General features: G+C 36.8%; 1 protein-coding gene and 2 long non-coding RNA genes across 7 annotated transcripts in view; 2 read left to right on the forward strand and 1 right to left on the reverse strand.

Moving 5' to 3' along the window:
• LOC129747123 (calpain-D) overlaps positions 1–25,213 on the forward strand; it is a 450,101-nt gene that overhangs the window by 165,221 nt on the left and 259,667 nt on the right. The gene's annotated exons all lie outside the window — the stretch shown is intronic.
• Positions 3,983–5,432, reverse strand: LOC129747206 (uncharacterized). The gene is made up of 4 exons (XR_008737464.1): positions 4,942–5,432; positions 4,822–4,880; positions 4,513–4,640; positions 3,983–4,225 (listed from the first exon to the last, which is right to left on the reverse strand). It is a non-coding gene; the product is annotated as an uncharacterized LOC129747206 (long non-coding RNA).
• LOC129747199 (uncharacterized) lies at positions 17,757–24,886 on the forward strand. Its single transcript, XR_008737458.1, has 3 exons — positions 17,757–23,322; positions 23,587–23,910; positions 23,975–24,886. It is a non-coding gene; the product is annotated as an uncharacterized LOC129747199 (long non-coding RNA).

Genomic DNA, 25,213 nt, shown 5'->3' on the forward strand with positions numbered 1-25,213 from the left:
TCAGCCAGTTAGTCAATTCTGTACACAGTAAATTTTTGCCTCGATTTCCAGCAAAAAAAATTGCTGGAAACGTTCAGCAATCCAAAATTTTGCTGGAAACCAGCAATCGGTTTTCCAATTGCTGGATTTTTCAGCATTCTGTTGTAGTCTTGTCATTTTTGCTGGAAAATCAGCTATCGATGTTCAAATTGCTGGACTTTCCAGCAATTGATCTAGTTTGCTGGAAAATCAGCAATCGAGTTGTCAAGTTGGAGTCTGTTTGTTTTCGTACGCTGGAGCAAGGTGAGACTCTATTTTACGAATTTTGGTCGGATTAATATAATTATTTTTATTTTCCTCTATATTCTAGCAACCAGGCATCAAGTCAAGGGTAAGTTTTTATTGGACAGGTAGATATTCCATAAAAGATACTAATCAAAAAAAATTTTTACAGGTGGCGGATGATCAACACCTTGGCACAAAGCTGCCACCCCAGAGTCGATGATAGAAAATTGTAAAAAATTGTGTTTTTCGAGATAAATAAATCCCTTATTGAAAAATGGAAGAAAATAATTGTTTTATTGCTAATTATATGCACAGCCAATATTCTCAATTTAATTTTGAATTGAAATATAAATTTGATACTAAATACGAAAGAAATAGCTGGTTTCCAGCAATCTGGATTGCTGATTTTCCAGCAATTTGAATTGCTGGAAACCAGCATTAACGTTTGCTGTTTTTTCCAGCAATTTAAATTGCTGGAAATTTTGCTGGAAAGTCAGCGGGACAAAAACCAGCAAAATTTTGCTGGTTTCCAGCGAAAAAAAATTTGCTGTGTACACTGTAAATTTTTGCCTCGATTTCCAGCAAAAAAATTTGCTGGAAACGTTCAGCAATCCAAATTTTTGCTGGAAACCAGCAATCGGTTTTCGATTTGCTGGATTTTTCAGCATTCAGTTGTGTTCTTGTCATTTTTGCTGAAAAATCAGCAATCGGTTTTCGAATTGCTGGACTTTCCAGCAATTGATTTAGTTTGCTGGAAAATCAGCAATCGAGTTGTCAATTTGGAGTTTGTTTTTGTTTCGTACGCTGGAGCAAGGTGAGATTCTATTTTACGAATTTTGGTTAAATTAATATAATTATTTTAATTTCCTCTATATTCTAGCAACCAGATAATAAGTTAAGGGTGAGTTTTTCTTGGACAGATAGATAATCTCTAAAATATTCTTATCAAAACTATTTTTACAGGTGGCGGATGATCAACACTTTGGTACAAAGCTGCCAGCCCAGCCGGTGTTATAGAATATTTTTAAAAAAATATCGTGTTTCTGGAAATAAACATATACTTTTATTGAAAAACGGGAGGAAATAATTGTTTTTATTGCTTATTATATGCATAGCCAGTAATCAAAATTTAATTTTGAATTAAAATATAAATTTGATACTAAATGCAGCCGGTTGTGTTGAAAGAAATAGCTGGTTTCCAGCAATCTGGATTGCTGATTTTTCAGCAATTTGAATTGCTGGAAACCAGCATTAACGTTTGCTGTTTTTTTCCAGCAATTTAAATTGCTGGAAATTTTGCTGGAAAGTCAGCTGGACAAAAACCAGCAAAATTTTGCTGGTTTCCAGCAAAAAAAAATTTGCTGTGTATATTTTGACGTGGGGATGCCCATGCATTTTGAAAATTTCTCTGCGAAAGTTAAATAAAGAATTTCTTCGAATAAAAAAGCGATGTTTTCAATAATTAATTGTTTATTTATAAAGTAACTAGCTGACCCGGTGTGCTTTGCTACACCTTTCAAAATCAAATGATATTTTTAGGAATTATTTAAATTTTTATTGTTTTGTTGGGATTATTTTATCTAAATCAAATTGTAACGTAATTCATAGGCAACCGCTATAAAATGAGAGCTGCAGCTGGAGTTTCGATTTGCAACACAAAGATAACTTAAACTTATATTCTGAATCTTGATCTATAAATTTGTGTTAAAGATCTGATAATTTTTATCTGTTTCCTTAAGCTTCGCTTTAAAAAAGCAGGGTCCCAAATTAATCGTTCGCAAACAATCTAATTTATAAAATATGGTTGTTTTTGCTTGATATGTTCTGGATTTATGCTAAAAAACTGATAAGAGAGCCCCCCCCTATCCTTCCCTTCACCCATTACTGAATGGAGATCGTGATCTTTAATAATCATACCCATTTTTTCGTTCCCAAAAATCCTCTTGTATCAGATCTAGTTCCATTGGTTGATAATTTTTTAATCTTTACATAAATGGAGCCCCTTCCTTTCTTCCCCTCTCTACACTGTAAAGCGTAAGGGTCTGTAACAATTGTAGAAACACATCTCGCAACCAAGTACCTTTCTATGCCATATTTGTTTCCATTTGTTGGCTTCGTTAGCATAAATTGGGAACTTATGCTAACAAAATTGTATTGGCCTTACCCCCCTTCTCCCATGTACCTACTCACTGAAAGGAGAATGGTGTGTCAAATAATCATAGAATCATACCCAATTGATTTTCCATGTTAAGTTTTGTCCATTTATAGGATTTTGTAAAAAAAAGTTAAATGTAAGCTGTTCTCTTCCCTTCCCATTTTCCCAATTCTATTATCCTACTGCAAGAAAGGAATTGTTTCACATAGAAAAATTTCTCGTGTTGAAATACCATCTCATGCCGAATCTGGTTTTATTTGCGTAGTAAATTCTTGAGTTGTGCATAAACTTGAAAGGGAGTACCATCCCCCCTTCTGTTCTCCCCATTGAATGGAGGGGTGAGAACTTAATATTCATAAAAGTATTTTTCGTACTCAAACACATTTTGATGCCAAATTTGGTTTCACTTGCTCGATTAATTCTCGAGTTATGCAAAAAAATTGTATGGAAGCCCCCGTTTCCCCCTTTATATCTTTCCGCTGAAAAGGTGGGGATTCAATTTATAATAGGAACATTTCTTGTATCCAAATACCCTCACATGCCGAATATGGTTCAATTTCGATCAGCTCTCCAGTTATACTAAAAATTGTAATGGAGACCTCTCCTCCTTCTTTTCATCCTCCTCTTTGAAGAAGAGAGCGATACCAAATATTCATAGAAGCATTTCTCGTACTCAAATATTGTTCCGTGAAAAATTTGGTTCTATTAGGTTGTAGTTCTTAAGTTATACAGTAAAAACTGTATGAAACTTCCTCCCTCTTTCCTTTCTCCCCGCTAGAAGTAGAAAAGGGTCTAAAACAATCATTAGTACATGTCACGTCCCCAAACACCCGCCCATGCCAAGTTTGGTTTCATTTGCTTAATTTGTTTTTGAGTTATGTAAAAAACTTTAAAAGAGGTCCCCTCCCCCCTTTATATCTCCCTACTGGAAAGAGGTTGGGTCTCAAATGATCATAGAAATATTTTTCGTATCCAAATACCCTCCTATGCTAAATTTGGTTCAATTTGCTTTATTAGTTTTTGAATTATGTAAAAAAATATAAAAGAGCCCCCCCCCCGCTTTCTACTGAGAAGTGGGAGGGGTCTCAAATAAACATTGAAATATTTTTCGTATCCAAATACCTTCCCATGCCAAATTTGGATCCAATATCTTGATTATTTCTCCCGTTATTTGAAAAATTGTAAAGTAGGCCCCCTCCCCCCTTTATATCACCCCACTGAGAGGAGGGAGGGGTACCTTACCTTCATGGAAATATTCCTCGTTCCCAAATACCACCCCATGCCAAGTTTGATACCATTTGCTTGATTGGTTTTCGAGTTATGCAAAAAGTTGTCTTTTATTCGGGAGGCCCCTCCCCCCCTTCATGAGAGAGGGAGGGGTCTCAGACCATAATGGGAACCTTCCCCTGCCTCCAATACCCCACCCTGGCAAGTTTCACTCAAATCGGTTCAGTAGTTTCCGAGTCTATAGGGAACAGACAGACAGACAGACAGACAGACAGACAGACAGACAGACAGAAATTCATTTTTATATATATAGATTATATAGTTTTTAGGTGAAAATTTGAACGGTGTTAACGGATCCATATAGCTTCAACGCCTGCAAGCTAAGTGTTTGGTCGTCATTTGCGATTCCTTTGTGGCGCTCGTCGTCGAAGATTGTTCCTCATCTTCTGCTACAAAGCTTCGTGTTTCCTTGCCGTCTCCGATTACTTTTCTTTTGGAAGGTCGAATAAATCAATCCGGGACACCAGTCCCATCATCCGGCACGGATTTGCTTACGATCCACCAGAGTATGTAGTGTATCTGGAAAAACAATTTAACTTTAATATTCTGGATAACAAAATAATCGGTTATGAAATTGAAATTTGAAATGTGAAAAATAAATCACAGTGATGAACTAAAATTGAACTTAAAAATTTCAAATTATTATTGAACATAATATGTAAAATTGTTTCTTAAATTATAGTCAAAATTTGAAGGGAAATCTTTGTTAAACTTAAAACCAGTAAACCTTGACGAATTAACAGAGGTTCGAAAATAAATAATTAACAAACAGTAATGGCTTTGTATTAAAGTTTTTTTTTATCTACCTTTTGAACATTTCCGATGAGTTGCCCACAAGCCGACAGAATCGAATGGCATTCGGCAGGCGGGTACGTTTTACTGGCATCTTCTCGATTTACATCGTGATGTGACCTCCATGTTAAGGTGCATTTACCTGTTAAAGAAATGAAAACGTTATTAGAAAAAAAATTAGAATTAGAAACAATGTTTTAGCATGACATACTAATTTAAGATAATAAAATGAAGTTAAAAATAAATTTATGATATAGTCTCACTCAGAACCAATGTAACAGTAGAACCAAACTTAAATCAGGGTAACTATATAACCACATCACCTTTGAATCCTTTTTTTCTATTCTGGGAAATTTTGTGCGCTCGTTGTGAATAAGAACTTCTAAAAAAATTAAGTTCAATATTGTAGATAAAATTAATAGAAAATACAGTTTCCTACTTACCAATATTTTAAGAAGAAATATTGAGACGTTCAGATGGATTCTTTCGACTTTCCGGAACAGTTTCTTGCACGACCGATTCCTTCTTCCGACTACTGTGAAGACCGATTAAGGGAAACATCCGAATTCAGCAACAGTGCTGGACAATATCCCTGAAATCATAGTTAAGGTCAAACATTGCAGTAAAATCATAAGAATACATACCTTTCGTTAGATATTCACGATAATTTCAATGCAAAAACTATGAAAATTGAAATCATCGTGACAATCGGTAGCGAATTTGAAAAATGTGTATGCTTTGACATCCCCGTCCAAAGCTTTCCAACAAGCAGCAAACTTTTTATACAGAGCTGAATAATCGAGTTTTAGTTTTCATCTGTATATTGGCTATCCAAAATTACTCAAAACTGAATTGGGGATATTCAAATTTTGAACAACAATCAATTAGTGATTTTGAAGGTATAATCGTAACACATTTTATGAATAACTCAATTTTTCCGTGTACTGTTTCAGTCGGGTGGCTGCTCGATATGGGTTGATCCGGATAGGGCCATTGGTTGAGATGAGTTGAGTGTCGGATCGGCTTGGTTAAATTTTGTTTTTACTCTCCTTCGATTGGTACTCACTGAGTGTAGTATCTCGGAGTATACGGGAGACATATCTTCTACACACTAAGATTGCATTTATCTTGCTCGGGACTATGAATCTCCGTGTCACGGGAAAGCTGCTTCATTTCAACGAAGTTCGAAAGGGAACTCACCCGAATCTCAGGACGCTTCATCTCTCCTGAAATTCGAGACAGACTTGCTACGAGAGCACAGGAACTCAAAGTATCCCCGTGAATTCAGGACAGTGTTCTCCGAAATCACGGGAGACCCAATTCTTGTCAAATTTTCTTTCTCTTGCTCTCCTGTATAAAAAATACAACATGTTTGTTTTCTCTCGCTTTGACCAGTGTATGGAAAAGAAAATCGCAGAACAATTTGACTCGTCATTTTTTTGTAGTTTTTGTTTGTTGGTCGGTAAGATTATCTGTCGTATTAGCAGAAAGTCGTGCTGAATTAGCGGTTTGTATACGCAAGGTTCGTTGCCGGGTTCACCGTCGAAGCTGTTGATGTCGATGCTGCTGAAGCTAAAAAAAATATGCCACACTTTGGGGCCTGACGGAAATGTTGATAGAACCACTGGAAACAGCAACGTAATGGTTTTAGAGCAGGTAAATGTTTTAAATCAATTTATTACTAACAGAAGAACTGATATGTGGACGTTTGTTTTTTTGTTTCAGGTCAAATTATGTGCAAAATTACTAGATATAACCATGATAAGCAGTGATGAACAAATTAAGTGCAATGTTATGTAAAGTGAAATGAGAAATTATTTGTTGAAAATATAAAAGTATTTGAAAAAATGATTGTTTTATTTCCGGCTAAACAAAAAATATTGAAATTCAGGACCACTTCAAAACTCCCTGCAAATTTCAGGATGAAACTGTTTCGCACCTACAGGTGCATTTGACAGTTGCTTTCCTGAGCACTTTTTCTGTCCCGAGATTTTTCCTGTAATTTCAGCTGTTGAAAATACAGGACAATATCGTTCCGACCACAGGAGAAAAGATTAAGTGTGTACGTCGGTACGATAATTAACAGCGTGTTTGGTGGATTTGATGTGGAATGTCTCAAGAACATTCAGGCGTGAGTTCTGGTATGTACGATCTAAAACGTTTGCCTTTGTTAGATCGAAGCGGTGTTGATGCGTCACGCAGTGCTTGACGAGAGCTGTGGTGCTATCGGCTAATGCTTTGATCTTCTCACTCGAATAATCGCAGCCTGTGTTGAGAAGCGTATCTAGTTTGGTTATGCTAGATTTATGTGCTGATAGACGTTTTTTAAATAGTTGTTGTGTTTGGCCAATATATTTTCCTGGGCAACCTGTGCATGGGATCTGGTATATAATATTATGTTGTAACATTATATCGAGTGGATCTTTTACTTTTGTGTAGAAGTTTTTTATGGTGTTGTTAGATTTTGTAGCGATTCGCCAGGTTGAATAATCTTCTTTAAATATATTGGCAAGTTGTTCACTTAGCTGTGGTACATATGGAGCGGCGATGTATCTTTTTGGTTCCTGATTTTCTATTTTATTTTCCTCAGTAGGCTTTTCCACTTGTGATGTAATAGTATGAAATATTCTGTTTATCAAGGGGGTTGGATAGTTGTTGATTTTGAGTTGTTGGTGAACTATATCTTTTATTTGGGTTTTGCTGGTAAAGTACACACAAATCCAATATTCAAATAGAAAATATATAAAAAAAAACAATTATCATAACAGGTTAGATACCAGTAAAACTTCCCCTCACATCCGATACACTCAGGAACACATACAGTATAATGCAATGTAAGTACAACATTAGACAAAACTTTGTAAAATTCACAACTTCAAAATTTTCAAAAAATAAAATAATTTTTAGATAACCCTTGAGGAAGGCCAAGACCAAAGGCCGAAACGTCGGGCAAATTGTAAATTTTAGTATTTGCTTCCTTTTGACTGAAATGCCAATTTAAATTAAAAAAAGTAAATCCTCTCTGGCACGAACAATCTCCACCTTGGAGTCAGATCGCCGTTTGGTGAGAACCGCTCCGTCTCTACCTGGCCAGACAAACTGTAGCCCAAGTTGTTCCTGTGCTCCGCGTACTTCCCGCAGCAGATCTAATCCTTGTGAGGTCAACTCATCGCGAATAACTACTCTTCCGGTAGATTTAGCATAAGAATTTCCGAGTTCTGATGAGTTCAACGGACCACGCAGTTTTTTTTTGGCGAAAAGTTGTTCCTTCGATGCCTCTTCTTTGAAGACAACTTTGATAGGCGGGTGCTTACCATCTGGCTTTGCTGGATGTAGCCGTTTTGCTTCGACAATTGCACCATTTGGAAGGTCACAACCTAGAACTGTGGCTATGTTAGCGACGACGTTTCCTGTGACTTCGTTTTCTAAACAAGGGACGCCCAGAATCATAGCATTTTTGCTAAGAGCCTGCCGATTAAGACGATCCACTTCCTTCTCGAGTTTTTTAACATCTCCGCGTAGTTGTGTTTGTTCGTCCTGGACGTCTCTTACTTCGCTCCGAAGAACGTTCTGATCTACTTTCATCTGCCTGAATTCGTCGACGAAGCTATCAAATTTTTCCGCCAGAAAATCTTGACTTTTTTCGATCTCAACCACAGTTTCTTTGAGCTTTTCCTGTGTCGCGATATTAACGAGTTTCAGCTCCCTCATTTCATTCTGGGTTGCGGAGTTGCACTCCTTAAGGTCACGCATTTCGTTCAGCATCTTCTTCATCTCGTTCACGATACGATCCTCGGCAACTTTGTTCCCCCGCATCCGAAAGTACATTGCTTGGCAATCGCTTGTGCAGTAGTAGTCGGCGTTTTGCATTTTTTTTAATTGCATTCCCCCGGATGTTCTTGCAACGAAAATGCGCACTTTTATGGCATTGGAGACACTCTATCACTTTGTTCGGATCGGTTTCCACTCTTTCGCATACGACGCAAATTATTTCGTCTAGATCCATTCCGAGTTAAGGGTTGTTGACTGTTTGTGTGAAATATTTCACGGCCAGTAGCAGATGAAATGTTTCACGACGACCTGACGCGACGCTTCACGACTGTTTACAATAACAATAATGAGCAAGGTGAAAGAGGAAAAAAGTAAAATGGATAATCCAAACGTTTTCACCTGAATCCAACGACGAATTGATTTCGACGGTTTCCTGCTCGTAAGTACCAAGACTCCAGATTTCCAATTTCGTCTAAGTCAGCACCAGCACCACTCTTTGTTTCCAGTTCTGTTTCAGTATTTTCGTTGGGATTTCCCAGAGAAATACGATGAAGACGGTAGAGCAATTTGCAGACGAACTATCTAGTTTTCTTCTTGTTTGCTTGACTTTGAACTTATAATCATAATTAAACTGAATTTTATTTTTTAGTAATAGAAAATGAGAGTGTACAAATAACAATTTTTTTTGCAATTTTCATTCGACTTTTTAATGAAAACCACTGAGAAAAATGCATTGGAAAGGTAAAATAAAACAACAAAACGTTTTTTGAAAACCAACCCTCATTCTTTTTCTGCGTGTATGGAAGCCTCCCTCCTAATTTCAATCTTTTCACTGGTAAAAGGAACGGGTTTATAATCATTGAAAATTTTTCTCCCCTATGGAAAAAGGAGGGGTACCAAACATTAATTGAAATATTTCTCGTAGCCAAATCCCCTCCCATGTCAAATTTGGTACCATTTGTTTGGATGGTTCTCAAGTTATGCAAATATTTCATTTTTGCTTTGGAGACCCCCTCCCACCTTCCCCTCCTCCACCACCTCCCAGACACCAATTACTGCCCAAAATCACCCTTCAATGTGATTAAAAAAAACTGGAATATTTTTCCCAAAAAAAAAGACTATTGTTCTGTGTTGGCATCCCAGCCAACAATTTGGTAGGTATATCAAAAGATATACGTACGTCTATGTCGACACAAATCATCGTACATGACGTCAGAAAAAAGCATATACCTACCAAAAGTGGAGGCAATATACGTACATATTTTCGTTATTTTCTGGTTTACGACATCGACAACATCATATGTTGTCATTTACGATGTTAGAAATACTTTGGTACTTTATGTCGCATTGGCGTCGTTTTGTACGTTACATTAAAGGATTCGATTCATGCGCATTTACGATGATGGAAGGATTGACAGTTCCATCCACACTTTATGCGATGTGTGTTTTACCCTTTTACGACTTGAAGCAATCTGACGATGAATTGGCGATCTAAGTCACCCTTTATGCGAGGTGTGCCGAACTCTTGTACGACTTGAAGCAATCTGTCGATGGATTGGCGATTTAAGTCACCCTTTATGCGAGATGTTTTGTACTCTTGTATGACTCGAAGCAATCTGACGATGGAATGTCGATTTATGTCACCCTTTATGCGAGATGTGTTGCAGTCTTATACGATGTTCAGAGATTTTAACATCGATTGACAACTTAAGTCACATTTTATAAGATGTGTGTTGTAAGCTTGTATGATATGATGCAATTTGACATTTGATGGACTCTTTAAATGATATTTTATATGAGTTGGGATGTACTCATGTACGATTTGTATTATAAAACGATTTTGCGGACCATTTTATGTAGCATGTTATGTGTAATATTGTGATTGAAATACGACGCTAGGAAGAAATAAAATTAATTGATGATTTTAACTGATTTTTATTATAACTAACATTGAAATGCACTACATATATTTTCGTAGGTACCGCAACTGGGCATTGTCCCGCTCGCTACTTTCCTGACTGCCACCGCCTCCATGCCTCCCTCAGGATCTTTGACGCCTCTTTCTTCCGGGTTTACAGAGGAAATTGCCGGGCCACATTTCTGTCCGTGAACATTCCTTGATACTCGTAGTATGCACAATGCACATACAAATCGCCGGGTAATTATCCGGCGGGGTTTTTTTTTAATCTGAGCTTAGTAGGGGAGAGTAATCCTGTTATTTTTGAAAGGAAAATGTTAGTGAGGTTTCTGTCCAATGTTGTTTTTCCAAAACCTACCTTTATTATTTATTTTCATCCGTTTGCTGGTTTGCTTTAGCCGTCAACTTTCAAAAAATTCAAATGCTGATTCAAAATTGCAAGCACGATCGCAAAATTACACATCCACTGAACACGATTTATCACGATGAAGTTTTAATATCATGATGAGATGTGGGCGAACGCTAAGTATCTGTTAATACGAATCTGATTTGATCGCATTAAATATATTTATATCGTGGGTAAAGTGACCGATTATACGATTATAATTATACTTGTTATGATATTTGTAGCTATATCGGAAAGACACGGTGTTAATTTGCCTACTAATGTGACATTCTAGTAAACATACAACGTGATACGAAAGACGATGCTTACGTAGTATTCTTTACGAATTTATTCGAAGTCATTTACGATTTCGATTCGAAAGTGATTTGTGTACCAATAAAATGTTTCTTAAGAAATCTTATGCGATCGTCATAAGATTTCATTTGACATCGGCGGAACTAAATACGACTTCATCCAACATATCGTAACTAAGTCGTATTTCATTGGGAAGTTGCATCTTCTACGATGAATAAACGATATGGTCGAATGGTAAGTGTATCTACACTGTGTCAAAAAATTGTCCGTACAGCACGTACCTTGAAATCCAAACAATCAAAAAGTGCACTTTTTCAGTCAATAAAAATACTACAATTACATCATTCGCTGCAGAAACTAGTCCTTTTTGTAGATCAGTATTAAAAATGTTTATGAATTAAACCTTAAAAATAATACAATTCGTTTAGTATAGAAAGTCCCAAAAACGACATCAAAAAGTTGTCCGTACACTGAAGCCTTTGTCAAATATTAGTCAAGTAAACAGTTATGTGTCAGTCTGTCAAACGCTGAAATGTGAATTGAATCTCAGCGAAAACAATTTCCAGTGGTCTGAGCGATAAATACGGTAAAATGAACTTTATTTAGCATAAATCAGTAGATTTCAACAATTTGTGGATTAAGTTAACAGGAAAATGTTTGCTCCTCACAAAAAAAAATACCCGTTGACATCCGGAAACTGATTGTTGACCTGAAGAATGACGGTAAAAGCTTACCCGAAATTTATTTATTTACTTATCTTCGAATTACACATAGAATAGAAAAACCGCCATGATCGTCGGTTCAGTATGTCCTTCAGAACTTTAAGAAGACTAACTCCCTGGAGACTAATCGTATAAACTGATGGTTGGTTTGATCGTATTTTCGGTTCAGAACCAAACAATCATATTTATATTCCTGTAGACGCGTAATATGACTGATAAATCTATTTATTTTTCTCCGTAAATGAATGTCAAGTTTCCGGTGCCATTTGCGCTGAAAGCATACCACATCATTACATGGCAACCACCGTGCTTAACTGTCGGTCACAAATTTTTCGGATCCAATTCAGTATTTGGATTACGCCATACTCTTACATGTCCGTCAGACCCCAATATTATTAAATTAGCCAGTGAATATGACGTTCTGCCAAAACTCTTCCGGTTCCAGGACATACTTTTGAGCGTAATCCAGCCGCTTTTTCTTATTTTTAGCAGATATAAACGGCTTCTTAAGAGCAACATGACCTCGGCATTTTTTCTTATGAAGTATGTTCCGTACCGTCTGAGGATCAACCTGTATGTTTTCAAAATTCTTCAGGCTGTCTGCTAGTTTCGGGGCACTGATTTTAGGATTCTGACTGATTTCCATGACAATGATGCGATGGTGACGATCCGTAAGCTTCAGTTTGCGGCCTCTTCCTGGAGTGGTCTCCAGGGAGTTAGTCTTTTAAAGTTCTGAAGGACATACTGAACCGACGATCGTGGCCGTTTTACTATACCTGCAATTTCGAACAAGCTTTTATCGTCATCCTTCAGGTCAGCAATCAGTTTCCGGAGAAAAACGGGTATTTTTTTGTGAGGAGCAGACCTTTTCTTGTTAATTTTTTTGGATTTAATTAACAGGAAAATGTCTGCTTTTCACAAAAAAATACCCGTTGACATCCGGAAACACGAAAATCTACTGATTTATGCTAGATAAAGTTCATTTTACCGTATTTATCGCTCAGACCACTGGAAATTGTCTTTGCTGAGATTCAACTCACGTTTCTGCGTTTGACAGACTGACATATAACTGTTTACTTGACTAATATTTGACAAAGGCCTCAGTGTACGGACAATTTTTTGACGTCGTTTTTGGGACTTTCTATACAAAATGATTTTTATTATTTTAAAGGTTTAATTCATAAACATTTTTAGTACTGATCTACAAAAAGGACTAGTTTCGGCAGCGAATGATGTAATTGTAGTATTTTTATTGACTGAAAAAGTGCACTTTTTGATTGTTTGGACTTCAAGGAACGTGCTGTACGGACAATTTTTTGATACAGTGTATTTACGATTCCGATTTGAGTTGCATCTATATACGAGTTCGACGATGATTTCTTTTACGATTTCATGTTGGCTGGGATCATTTTTCGACCATTTCACTGAAAAAACATAACTTAGTGATGCTAACAATAGTCCAGGCTTCGGACGACTCCTGAGGTGTCACTCATAAGTGCAAGAGTAAAGCTTCACAAAGAGGAGTGGAACCCACGCTCTTCTGAGCGCTAAACCGCACACACTCTGCTCATGCTTCCAGAAAAATAAATGTTCGACACTCACTTACATGAGTGATGTGTGCTCCGTCAGTGTAGCTCTTAGAGCGTGCTCTTAGGGAAATTAAGTGTGTTTTTAGGAAACCGTCCTTCCCATCATCTGCATAGCAAAAAAAGACGTTCATTAATGGAATTCTTTAGGCAGCGCTTTGAAAGCAAAGCGTGCAAGCGCTTGGTGACGAGGTTCAAATTCCAATGCTTTAATGAAATTTATGTAATGTTAAGTAATCGTTTATAGCTACTCAATAACATATATCTACATTATTATTAACCGCAGCGCACTAGATTGGACTGCGCACTCATGACTGCGACATTTGTGCGAACTCGTTCATTTGTGCGACCTGTCAAATCAGAGTAAAATCTGTGGGAGTTATACACGCTAACCGCTTGTCAGTCTGCCTTTGTACGCACGGTAATTTTAAATTATTCAGAGACTGATTTGTTTCGATTCAAGAGTCGCATCATGTATGAAGATGAAAACGACTGAGTGGAAAACCTTCAAAATTCTGAGTTGTTTTCATCTAGCGAGTTTTAAATCCTGGGACTTAGCAAAGACTCACACTTTTTCGAGCAAAATAGATAAAAACAACTCAGAGAGATTCAAAACACAAGATGATTGTTTGGATGCGACGCTCGGAGTGGTTGACGAAAAAATAATGGTAAGTACAATGTATTTATAATTCAAATAATAATAATGTGATTTTAAATGAAAATTTAACTAATCAATTTTTTCCTATAGGAATCGTTACGGTAGCCGGATAAAATTTCAAGTTTCGCAACTGGAGGTTCGCCGGAACACTTATGGCAGGGCTGTAGCATCAAATGTTCGACGCCGGCAATCTACCTGATGTAGTAGCAGGACTATGGCGAGCATTATCTAACATAGGAAAATCCGATGCGGACAGTGGCCGTCTGTTAAATATAAACGAACATCTCGCCCTGGTCAGAAGGCTGGTCATAATGATGAACATCATCACTTTTGGATTTGATTGCTAACTATTTTTTTTCGTACTGCAGTGTCCTTATCGTAAGATTTTAAAATTCACGAGTTTTGTTTTTTTAGTCATACTCAATTTAGCTTTTTCTCTACAGGTCAATTTCAGTAGGATGCCTTAGGGGAATCTTCTTTCTATCCGCAGCAATTCTCAATTGAGATAGAATGACTATTCCGATAGTGGCAATGATGGGGACGATGGTAGCGGCAGGTTGGTGTGGTCGAGGAGAAAGCAATTATCGGTTCAACCTTATTGGTAACCACCTGAAGAACAGCCAGGATCGATACTACCGGAAGGTTAGGCAGGATACACGGTACAGCAACAGTCGTGATAAAAGCAATAAAAGTACCGTGTCGTGTCGTACGTGGACGAAAAACGAACAAGCATCGGTTTCGGCTCATCACGTAATCTGCGGCGGTCGGAAACTCGGACCGAATCCCTCGAAGGTTTCATTGTCAAACAATGATAAATTTGGCAGGTTCTGTGTGGTTACCTTTCGGAATTGCTTTCTGCTGCTTCAGTCCAACTGGAAAATACTGACTACACTCGTTTACCTGGCTGAAGGCTTTTTGTTCCAAAATTTACGCCAGACGATTCCGTGGGTCCCAGGCTCAACCTAAATGCAGATTTCGGTTCACCGACTTATTTCGCTTCATTAATTTTAGTCGCTATACAAGCAAATTTCACTCCCAATTTGACAACAAAACAAACACGCATATTCCTTGGAATTGAAATTAAAATAATTCTAGCGTGACATTTAAAAAGGGCGAAACTGCCAAATGTAAACAAATCGAGTTAACGGTCAATCCGGATTTACGCAGTTGCATTTTACCTAATAAACGCGGTTTCATCTTAAAATCGCTCATAACTTTCAAAAAATTTATAAAATTAAAATGGGCGAAACTTCATCACGCAGAAAAATAAAAACTAGTTTCAAAGGAAAGTGCCGCAAAAACAAAGGATTTTTTCCTTTGATTTTGGGACAAATAAAAATGCCTTTGATTCAAATGCATTTTCTTTTGTTTCGAAGAAATGCTTTCCTTTGAATCAAAACTTTTTCTTTGTTCCAAAAAACAAAATGCTTTTGATTCAAAAACCTTTTCGTTTGATTTTATGTAATTTTCCTTTAATTCAACGGCATTTGGATTTCAATTTAAAAAAAATCGTTCTTCATTTCTATTTTTTGTTCGCAAAAATTCTAGTACTACTTATTAATTTTCGTCCTATTGGAAATAAAAAGAAATTAATTATGCTTTAAAATATTTTATTTCTCTGTAAGTTTTTTTTTCTCTGTAAGTAGATGTTCTACACAGCAATTTTTTTTTTGCTGGAAACCAGCAAAATTTTGCTGGTTTTTGTCCCGCTGACTTTCCAGCAAAATTTCCAGCAATTTGAATTGCTGGAAAAAACAGCAAACGTTAATGCTGGTTTCCAGCAATTCAAATTGCTGGAAAATCAGCAATCCAGATTGCTGGAAACCAGCTATTTCTTTCAAAACAACCGGCTGTATTTAGTACCAAATTTATATTTCAATTCTAAATTAAATATTGAATACTGGCTGTGCATATATGAGCAATGAAAAAAAATTAGTTTATTCTATTTTTAAATTATGTTTTGTTTATTTTCAAGAACTTTTTTTTTAAATTTTCCAACACCGGCGCTGGGGTGGCAGCTTTGTGCCAGAGTGTTGATCATTCGCTACCTGAGAAAAGAGTTCTGATTAGTATCTTTTGTGAAATCTGTCCAATAAAAACTCACCCTTGACTTGTGTCTGGTTGCTAGAATATAGAGGAAAATAAAAATAATTATATTAATCCAACCAAAATTCGTAAAATAAAGTCTCACCTTGCTTCAGCGTACGAAAACAAACAGACTCCATAATGTGACATCTCGATTGCTGATTTTCCAGCAAACTAGATCAATTGCTGGAAAGTCCAGCAATTTGAAAACCGATTACTGATTTTTCAGCAAAAATGATAAGAACACAACCGATTGCTGAAAAATCCAGCAATTAAAAAACCGATTGCTGGTTTCCAGCAAAAATTTGGATTGCTGAACGTTTCCAGCAATTTTTTTTGCTGGAAATCGAGGCAAAAATTTGCAGTGTACCTTTCACCACTTCACATAATCGATCTTCCCTTGTTTGAATTTTTGAACCGGTTCATCTGTAAATAAAAAGTAGAACATAATACAAATTATGACAAAAATGCTAAAAAGCTCACAAAAAACGACATTAAGCTAAATAATTCTAACAATTAAAAAAAATTTTTACATACATAACATGGAAATAGCCCAAGCAACCAAAAGTCTCGTTAAAAAGGTCGAACACAGCTTAATCAGCATAATCAATGGGCCGAAGTTCGTTTTATTCAGCCCAAAATTTAAGTTCTTATTGAAACTTTGAAGTTCCATTACAGATTTTAACGGCCTTCTATTCAGCCCACAAGTAAACGTTTAATCAGCAAAAAAATCTTCTCTCTTCTTAGCAGCCCATGTGGTGCTGCTGATTTCTCGGCATCCATCTTTATTACCCCATCACCTCCCTCAATGGATTTTACTTAATTGGTTTATTTTTAACTTTGTGAGATACATGCCAGCACGCACGCCATTCCTGCTACACAATTATTTGATTTGCTTACTCAAGCAATCAAACAACCTAATGGAAAAAATTAGCCCTGGTACCAGATTTGAACCCGATCCTCCGAGATGATAGCCAAACACGCTGCCACGACGCCACGCCTAGATGTTGCCTTACCGGCAGCTAAAAATCGAAGTGATTATAAGCTTCCTAGAATACCCTCAAGTGCAGCCAGCGACCAGCAGCAAAGACGCATGTTGATTATTACTAAGAAACATTACGAAACGGTGTATAAATCAATCATCCGCCAAAATAATATCGGTTTTAAAGAAATGGAATTCCATGTTTATAACTGTTAAGCATAAAATTATACAAATCCTTAAGTTTATCTTGATATTTAATTAATGAATTGCTTCAACTGACTTTTAATGTGTGATAATTCGTGGTAAGTAAATACAGTTGGACGAAATTTTATATTTAATTAATATTTATTCTTTTCAAAAACAATCATTTGCGAGTTAGCTTTAAGTTGTTTTGAGTTGAAGTTTCAATATAAATTATAAATTTCAACAAATTTCAAGCTCCAAAAAATGATTAATTTATTATATGCCCTTTTGTGATGTTCGTTCACATTTCATATTCATGAAATGGCGGCCATGTCTCATAAAAGGCTGTTTGAGGAACATTTTGGAACTTCGAGTCTATAGAAGGCTATTTGAGACCCAATTTGTAACTTTTATTCTGAATGATGCGAATTAAATGTCACAAAAATGGCTATTTGAGGAACTTCTTGGAACTTGAAGTTCACAGAAGGCTACTTGAGACCTTATTAGTAACTTTTATAATTTGTGGGTGCGATTGACATGTCACAAATAAGGCTATTTGAGGAACTTCTTGGAACTTGAAGTCCACAGAAGGCTGTTTGAGATCTAATTTGTAACTTTTATACCGTGTGGATGCGAATGACATGTCGCAAAAAATCTATTTGAGGAACATTTTGGAACTTCAAGTCCATAGAAGGCTATTTGAGGAACCTTTTGTAACTTTCATGCTCACATTCGAGGAAATTCGGTTCCAATTCCCTTTGGAACTTTTGTTCAGCGAAATTCGAACTTTGGAGGTACGAGTTTAAGTAGATATGAGACTTTTGGTTGCTTGGGAGTACTTACTGAACGATATTTGTTGGTGGACAGTTGTTTCGACCAAAGGGTTTCGGCGCCAGCCGTCGTGTCTCCTTAGACCGGATCGGAACCGATTGCAACCGCTTAGCCGGAGGACTGGAACAGTCAGTACAGTTACCTCTTCAAATTGGTTGGATGAAAGATTGCCCTAAAAAAGTTTGTTATGTTGTTATTTAAAATTAAATTGATTTTGAAAGACCTACCTTGGAGTCCACTATCGTTTGCCCTTTCATAGCTGTCGAAACTTTCCTACGCCGGATCTCACCGTGCTGTCTGGGGTTGCCCGGCAGGAAGATTCCGCTGAAATAAATAGGTCTGACTGGTTGTTGCAAAAACTTTTCCGCCAAACAGAAGCTGTGTCGACTACATGACGAATAAATACTTAGATTCAAAAAAAAAAAAATCATCTAAATCAATGAATTTTTACATTGATTCTGCGTCAAAAAATAAATTCTTTGAATTCAAATTTAATATTTTGATTTTAAAACTTGGAACTTTGCTTTAAACGAAAAATAGTTCGGTTCAATATAAAATTTACTCAAATCAAGGAAATTGGATTTTGTTTCAATGTACACAAGGTTTTTGAATCAAAGATGTGTATTTTTAATTTCAATGGTACTACTTTTCGCTGCGTGATGTTGATGCATTTTCGTTGGAACGTGAAGTTATGCCTATTCAAAATGCGGTTAATTTTTCTATTCGTGTAGGGCCAATAGGCGTAACTGAGTTGACCGTGTATGACAAAACGGCCTAATTAGTTTTTGCGTGTGAGACCAATGGGCGTAACTTCAAAACCAAAACAAAAACGGCCGATCAATTGGGCGAAACTTGCAGGCGTAACTGAAATCGAAAACATAAAAAGGCGAAACTCGAAAATCTCGGAAATTTAGTGAAAAAAGTTAAAGATTTTGATAACTAACGAACAATAAGTGAATATAATGCACTTTTTTTTTATTTTGTTGAACAAAAAGTGGTCGATTTTTCAAATAGGATTTGATTAGATGTTCCGAAATTTCCAACGCGATTTTCTGGTTTGAGCTAACTGCTAGTTTCGCCCTTTTTAAATGTTACGCTAGAATTTTCACGCATTTGTTTAATTTTATTTTTCGAAACCGAAAATTAAGTTCTCTAAAAAAATATAATCCCTTTCGAAACCGTGTCAAATTTCAAAAATTCTGAGTTGTTTTGACTCAGACCGTTAAGACGCTCCTTAATAATGCCTGATTAAAAACAACTCAGAATTCGCGAAAACCCCTAGAATTCATTTTTGAGTTTTGCCGTCCTAATCAAAATTTGAGTTTTCCCAGTTTTGGCGCATTTTGAATTGTTTTCCTTCAAATCTGAGTCAAGGAGAATTAGAGTGCGGATTACTGCGACTGCAAAACATTGCACGAAATCCAATTTTCAATGAAAGGGATAATATGCTTATAGATGAATGGGGAAAATTTCATTATCAAATTTAAAAAAACTTGTACGTACATTTAGATGACTGTTTGATGTCACTTGACTTAGAAATAACATAAAACATCTGGCATTGCCATTTTTTTTAGATCTCTGTGGGATTCATATGGAATATTTAAGAATTTCACAACTCGCTGAAAATCACATGTTAATCATTTGAATATTCATAATTTTTTTTTTTTTTTGTTTCGATTATAGTCGTTTTACCATCTTTATGGCATTCGCGACTTTATCAACGTTGCAGTTGGCGGATCGTTATTGAAAAACTATCCGGTACAACTGTGTTCGATGTTTACTCTTGGGCTCGAACTCACGGACATCGGCTCAGGAGACAACAGACTTGCCAACTGAGCTATATCATAAGCCCGAATATTCATAATGCATATTAGACTATGTTTCGGAAAGCCGACAAAGTCCCACAAAGTCAATTTTTGGCAAAAAATCTTAAACTATGGTCCCCTTACAATTATTAGTCACTTTACGTTTCTTTCTTCCCACTAATTTTTCGTTTATTCGGGTGTTAGTAGACCAAATATCTAGCTTTGCGTGAATTTTAGTCATTAAATACTTCCTCTTTCAGTTCAAGTACCGTCAAACGGGGCATCATGTAACAGCGGGGTTAGATGCAACATTTGATTACTACAGCCCTTTTTAAATTTTTAATTTTATATAATGCAATCAAGTTATCTTTTAATGCCTACAAAATGATGATGAAATAATTTTTCACATCTTAAGTTAGTATTTTAAAGTTTTTCATTTTCATTCAAATTTTTAAAAAATCTCCAATACATGTACAAATTTTAACATTTTTCGATGCCGTAAAATGCTTTCCCCAGTATGACGGATTGGCTTAATGATTTTTTCTGGTTTAATTTTCTGTAACTGTCGGTATAAAAATATTTTTTGAGCATTCTCCATTTTTTTTAAATTGATATTTTTATAATTCAATTACTAGTCTGGGGTAACATGCAACAAAATGTAAATCGAAGAGACACCTTGACAATCTCGTTTCCATGTGCTGGAATATGATTGTTTTGCATCACGCGTTTATCAGCATTGAAATTTCATTCATCCAAACATTTAATTCTATGATTTCAGCTATTAGAATTTTTTTTAGTATTTTTTACCTCTAAATGTATGCAGCATCCTTATGTTCACAAAAAATTCAAAAATTAGTTTCAACAGCTCCTAAATTTACTGCAATTGGTGTTTTTATGCGTAATGGTTTTTATGGCATCAAAAATTTATCAAAAATAATACATTTATATACTTTTTCATTAGATTTTTCATTTAAAACTAAGTTTGTTGCAAGTTACCCCTTTTTCTTAGTATAGTGAAAATCGAATGTTTTTTGAAAATTATTAATAACTGAAAAATCAAAAATTTTTCTCACTAGGCCAATTTGATATCCCATCAACCTTAAAACTTTTTATGCATAAAGGTCATTATAATCTGTGGACGTGGGTTATTTAGAAGCCATTTTTGTTGAAAAGTGTTGCATGTTGCCCCAGTTGACGGTATGTTATTATTTAACATTTTGTTAAAAAAGGACATAATTTATCGAAACAATTAGGCGTTTTTTTAAAACGCATAAATGGGTCAAAATTGTAGCCCGTACGTAACAATTGTTAGTCACATAGAAGTCCATGACAACGATTTGTTTCTGGAAAACATTTAGGAGCATTCTTTGCTAGTGTATGCTAGTAGGTATTGATTTTATTTCACGAATTCAAAACAATCTAAATCCAAACAAAAATCTTGTTTATAACACCCTCGACACTAGCATGCGGACTGTAAAATTAACTTTCAATGTTCAATCAGCACCACTATTCAGCAGATCACTTATGCGACCTTTACCACCGTGGGGGAGCAATTTAGTTTCACCCGGTAAAGAACTTTCGGATCGATTCTAAGCGTGGCTTGTTTGTTTGTTGTTTGATAGAGACTTATGTATATTTAACCAAAGTATATTAGAATGTATTGTTCTCATCTGTTCCGGCTTGATGTTATTATCTTTTGATTCATCTTCCAAAAAAAACGGCTAGATACGAACCAAAGCGAACAGCATCATCATCAATTAATCACTTTGACGCACATTGTGTACACCTTAGGGCATCCGCAGCAATCGCGAGCAAAGTGAAAATGCTCTCGAGTTTAATCACTTTTATACCGCACCGGGGGTTAGTATGAGGGTGAGCAAAATAGGGCCGTTGCCGTCGGGACCGACTAAGGGCATCCGCAGCAATCGCGAGCAAAGTGAAAATGCTCACGAGTTTAATCACTTCCATACCGCACCGGGGGTTAGTATGAAGGTGAGCAAAATAGGGCCGTTGCCGTCGGGACCGACAAAATCACCAAATTTGCTCACTAGAAAGGGGCGAGATCAAACATGCACTGAAAAAATTCTACCGTTTTAAGTATATAGAATTAAACAAAAGCCCTTCAAGTCCGACGATTGCTTTCTGAAAATTTTGATTGTGACATTTTACTGACTCCCACAACCTTGAGTGAAGCTTCGAGGATTTTTCTCGGAGTAATAATAATCGATACCAATGCGCTGTGCAGGATTTTTGTATCCAACCGTATGGGTGGCATTCCATTACTGTCCCTACCAATTCGGCTTTCGAAACGAGGTCTCTCAATTAGTTTCCAACTAATGGGACCCAGTTTTTCGGAGAAGCAACTATTTCAGTCAGCACGTTGGATAGAAAAAGAAGTTGAAGATTTAAGCTGAACTAAACAAACGACGTCGCAGCGTGTGGATGTTTGTTGATATTCATTTTAAGAAAAAATGTGTATGAGATTAAAATTGTGGATGGATTTTTTTTTTTGGATAACCAGTTGAATTCGCAATTTCGTTACATTTTTTCGGGTTTATCCAGGAATTGAACGAGAAAGTGCAATTGCTGGTTCTGATGGTGAGTTATTTATTTTGAATGTTATATTGTTTAGGACTTTTTTCTACCTATGAATTTTGATAACATTTTTTCCTTTCTCACTCAATTTCCGATAAACAAACTCGAAGCATCGTATTTTATTACCAAAAATGATCATGTAACTAAGAAGAGCCGTTTGGTGGACGACTCCGAAAATTTACTCGGTCCGTATTAATTTAAGATTAAGATTTTCTTCAAAACTTTTCTCAGTGCAATGCTTAATTTAAAAATAATTATGCTACCGCCCGGTGCGCGAAAGAGTGTGTATCCCAAAACCGGTCCGCTGAAATGAGCAAAACCGGGCCGCGTATACTCACTTATTGGTGCGTTTGCTCTAAATCACCAAATTTGCTCACAAGAAAGGGGCGAGAGCAAACATGCACTGAAAAAATTCTACCGTTTAATCCTGAGTAAACAAACTATATTCAGCGTGTAGAGTTTGTTGACATTCAGTTCAGTTCAATTTGTCACGGACCGACCGGACGAACACGGGAGCAGTTTAAGCGCTAAATAAGGTGAATACTGGGCCGGGACAACCAGCACCACATCGTCAACAGCAGCAGCGGTAACATAATTCTGATGAGAACTTCCTCACTCACGAGTGCGACCACAGACACCAGCGGCTACCGATCATATCGCCACCACTGCCAAATCCAACTTCAGCCGGAAGTGTTCCCTCACATCACTACCCTTTTTCCGATGGATGAGCACTGAGCACATAACAGTATGTACACTCCAGGTAAAATACATAAGTGACGCATTCAAAAAGAACTTCCGTCATGCCATCGAATCGTGGCCCGTGGAAACAGTCGAACGAAATTCTGCGGCTGAAACGGCTCTATCAGGAACAAAAAGCTTTGCAGGCACGGCTTCAGCGGTCATCGGACTCCCGGGTCAACGGTTCAGGGCCGTGTGAGTCTGGACGGGGATCGTTTTCCGGAATTAGAAACAAAGAATCCATTTCCAGGTGAGTGAAGAAGGGTCCGATTAAAATTAATTTTTGATTTCATAACCTAAATTTGATCAACTTTTTTTCAAATTGGGATTTACTTTAAAATAATAAATAAATATAAACATTAAAATTCTTCTAAAAAAAAAAACTTAACGCTTCCTTTAAATTTTTATTTTAGTTTTAGTTCCAACTTTTCCGAAAGTTGGGAATCTGGCAATTAGAAGCACATCAAATTTCTGCTGATAATGATTCAAATGATTTAAATCTCTATTTTTACAGAAGTGACTATGCCAGCAGACACAAATGGAAGTTGATCTGGTGAACATTTTTAACTGGCCAGTAAGAGCACACCAAAAAAGTGCTGTCGATGCCACAATTGCGGCCAAACCTCTTGAGCCATGTTTTCACATTGATCCACACCAAAAACTGAACGTGAACCCAATGCTAGAGGTTACAGAACCACTACCAAGGCTCAGTAGAAATTTGCTCATTCATTCGAGCCAGAGGTTTGCATCGGAATCAAGAACTGTTGGTTTGGACATTTCAATTCTATCCATCATCCGGCCCGACAAACACCGTAGCAGAAATTTGCATGGATTCGAGGTAATAATTTAAAAAGATAATATTTTTATTAAAATAAATAGAATTTCGTTTTTATGTTATGTAGGTACAGTAATCTGGACTGGCAAAGCCAATGACGGTGAAGATTCTATATAAAACTGCTCCGGACTCGGATCGGATCGGCTCGAGTGTTTTTTTTTTTATATTATGGACCGTTCGAACGAATTCTCAGCAGCAGCTGAGAAACCATATGCAAACAAAATGCGCACTTTCTGGCTGGGATGTTTCGCAAACCAAACCTGCCGACCAAGCTGGACCCACTCAAGCCTCCCCCGCTTCCGAGCGGTGCCTCGGTCAAGAACACCGACAGCAGCAGCAGCTCACCGATACAGCAAAAGTAAAAAAAAACCTCCGTCATCGCCACAGGCAACACTAGCTTCCATCGCAAAAGCTGATCGTCAAGAACCTGGAACGAATGGTCTACAACAAAGATTCCGAAGATATACTGGGGCTTATCCTGCGACGCGAGTGACGTTACTTTAGAAATTTCACAACGTTTTGCTGGCTTAAATAGCCTCTCTAGCCTCGAAATTTTCGTTCGAATAAGCTACAAACAAACGTATGCAAAAGCATTGGGAAGTGATTTGACATCTACCAAACAAATCGATTGTTATTGGTCTTCAGAGCTCATCGATACAAAAATTTATTTTCGAATGCATTTTCTGGAGTCAGGATGAAGACGTGAAAATTCGTGAGTCACCTCACTCGAGTCGCAGAATAAGCCCCACTATATGATCAGCGGATAGAGTTCGTAAAAATAATAATAATAGGAGGGAGCATTATATTGCCTAAATAGCTAAAGTTTGTGTCCATTTCAACGAATGCGATACTTTAAAAATAAAATAATATGATAACGCAAATTGTTTGCTTTTGTTCAGTACCCACTGGATGGCCTTTCAATGGAATTGTGGAAAAAAAAATGGTTTATCGGATGAATAAATAATCAACATTTTTTATATGAATGCTCATTTTTATTGTTGATAACATGTTAAAGTGTACTTATTTAACTCGAAATGGTTAAATCCAAAATTTAATCTTCTTCGAGAAACTCGAATAATCCAACGAGTCGTCGTTGGACCATCTTCGTCATCGTGGGCCGGTGGCGAAGATTCACAATCCGGTGCTTGGTCGTTTCGAACCTGATCAAGTCACTGAAACGGTGGTGGGTGTTTCCATGAGGGGTATCTTCAGAGCAGATACGTTTGAACCGGGGCAACGACGCAACATGGTACTTCATATATCGCTGCTCAAGAGTGAACGGTTCCGACTCACTGAAGCCGAATTT

The sequence above is a fragment of the Uranotaenia lowii genome, chromosome 1 (genome assembly GCF_029784155.1).
Source record: "Uranotaenia lowii strain MFRU-FL chromosome 1, ASM2978415v1, whole genome shotgun sequence".
Taxonomy (NCBI): domain Eukaryota; kingdom Metazoa; phylum Arthropoda; class Insecta; order Diptera; family Culicidae; genus Uranotaenia; species Uranotaenia lowii.